Here is a 2,973-nt window from a genome sequence, read left to right on the forward strand (position 1 = left end):
GTCTAACTGCTTTAGAAAACAGGCAGTTCCTGAAAATGTTAACCAAGGAGTGACAATGTGACATCGCGATTCCACTCCCAGGCATATACCCAAGAATAATTAAAACACATATTCACATGAAAACTAGTGTATGAATGTTCATAGCAATACTATTCATAATTGCCAAAAAGTGGAAACAACCTAAATATCAATCAAGTTATAGATTTTGAAAATAAAGTATATCCATGCAATGCAATATTATTCAACAATAAAAAGCAATGAAGTACTGATGCATGCTACAACATGGATGGACCTTGAAAATATTATACGAATTGAAAGAATCCAGTCACAAAAAAACTCTTATTGTATGGTTCTTTATATGAAACGTCCAGAACAAGCAAAACTTTGGAGGTATAAGGTAGATTAGCGGTTATCTAGGCTAGGGATTAGAGGAGGGATAGGAATGGGGAGTTAGTGTAATAAGTGGGGAATTTCGTTTAGACATGAAGAACATGTTCTAAAATTAAATTGTATTGATGGTTACACAATTCTGTGAATATACTAAAAATCAGTGAGCTACAAACTTTAAATTGGCTAATTTTATAGTATAGGAATTATACCTCAACGCTGTTTCAAATAAACAAAGCATCAGCAGGCAACCCCCCAAAAAATGGAAGAAAAATGTTATGTGAAAACTCGGAGGAATAATTTAAAAATACACAATATGTTTTTAAAAAATGGAATGAATGAGTGGTAAATAGTATCATAAACCCTGCTCCAGCATAAGAGATCCTATGATCATCCATTAGTCCAATTCATCAAAGTATGGTACTTAAAGTATTTAAAAGGAAAATGGAGGTTCAGAAAGCATGTCACTAGAGAGCGCCAATGGTGGTAAGGGTTTGACTTAAGGAGAACGTCCATTTGGTGTTTGGTGCTTGGTATTTTTAGAGATGAATTTCATGCAAGAAAACTCTGATGGCTTTAGCATATGACATGTCGCTAAAATGCTGAGTGGTGAAGTTTTCATACCCATGGCTCTTTCTTTTCAGAAATAAATAGACCCAAATTTCCATTTCCATCACCCTTGTGATGGGAGGGAGCCCTCTGACAATTTGATTGAGTTCAGGACCGTAAAGGACAAAGGGAAGAAAACCTGAAAAATGAAAGCCTTTTCAGCTTCTGAGAATCATTTTCTATCTGAGTTCAATATTGAGTCTCTAAGAAATTGTGATAAGCCACCAGTGACCCATTCAGAATGGGCAAACATTGGCCTTAGTATGCACAGATAATTTCCAGTTCAATTTAGTTTCCAGGCTATATTAGAATACTGCGTATCTAGCCCTACAATAAATCTATCAGCTTTTGTAGTGTTTCCAGAAGAGTTTTCAAGAACAGCAAGGTCAAGTTGAAAGTAGCCTCACAATGAGAAAGAAGCAGGACAAACAGGTCATGTAGATATAATCTGAATATGAAATAAACTGATTTGTATCCCCTGATTATATCATTTGCTCTCTCACCTCACTCTTGCATCAACTTTTGACCTAGGTCTGTAAGTTCTTCATCAAACAAAAGGTTAAAATAATAAATCCATTCAATTTCCATTACTCTAAATGACCCTAGATCCTTTCTCCAAACTTGTACTGACCATCTACACCTGGGACTCATTTATCATGTTACTTGATACATTATGAAAATAACTGGGTTACAGACTTTGCGTAGAAATCATTTCTATAATTCAGATCATTCAGTGGTGGTGCAGAACAAGATAAGATATGTTTCTAATCCACAGCAGAACAATGCACAAAAGAAAAACTACTAATGGTCACCAGAACTGCCCCAACTTATAAATGATGATGAAAATAATAACAGTCAACATTTATTGGGCACTCACTGTATGTCATGCCTTGTCATAAGCTCTGTATGAGTTAATCTGCACAATAACCTTACGACCTACGATGACACATAAATCAGGAAACTGAGGCATACAGGGTTTCAATGAATTGTTCAGGTTACTCAGTAAGTTTTGAAGACAGGATTCCACCTGGAACAGCTGCACTTGAGAGCCTAAAGTTCTTAACCACTATGTCTAGCCCTGTGTATTGAGAGAAGATGGTGTCCATTTCAATAGAATAATGATAATCTATTTTTAAAAGCATATCAGTTGCAAACAGCTAAAGGTCATCCTATGCCATTTGCATTTTCATGGAGAAATCACAGAGTAAGATATATATATATTAACATATATATAGTGGGTATATATATTCTATATGTGACATATTCAAATACATATGCAATTGAAAAGCAATCAGATTTGTGTGCCTTAATTACTTAGTAAAAACAAATGAATATATAACTCATAGTGGTTAAAGCACTTATTGGAGAGGAAAGAAATTTAACTTTTTATATGTCTCATCGAACTTTAGTTTCTTCATCTACAAATGAGACACGTGGAAGATTTGATTTCCATTACTCCTTAGAATACAATGGCTATAAAATTATTTTTATGCTCTATTTCAGTATCCTCCATACATATCTTTGCCTATTTTTCTAAGGGGCTATTTATTTCTTTTTCTTGCATATTTATAGTAGTATGTGATATATCAATGTGTTAAATACATTTATTTCCAATTTTATTATTTTTTAGTTTATGTTGTGTTTTTTGCCATTTAGAAATTTAAATAATTTAATACTGTCAAGTTTATAATTTATTTTCTTTATCTTCTGGTTTTCCTATGTTATATTTCAACAGCTATTTCAACCATAAAATACAAAAATAAATTACTGTCTTTTCTTCTACTTATGTGTTGAATTTTCAAACATTTTAATCTTTTGCACATTCAGAACATTTGATATGATATGTAAATTAATTATACATCTACCTTTCTTTCAGATCACTAGCCAGTTATCTCAATATCGTTTATTAAAGTTTCTACATTCCTCCCAACTCATTGCCATCAAGGAAATACAACACTGGTCATGAATTACATTCCC

This window comes from Lemur catta, chromosome 24, assembly GCF_020740605.2.
Source record: "Lemur catta isolate mLemCat1 chromosome 24, mLemCat1.pri, whole genome shotgun sequence".
NCBI lineage: Eukaryota > Metazoa > Chordata > Mammalia > Primates > Lemuridae > Lemur > Lemur catta.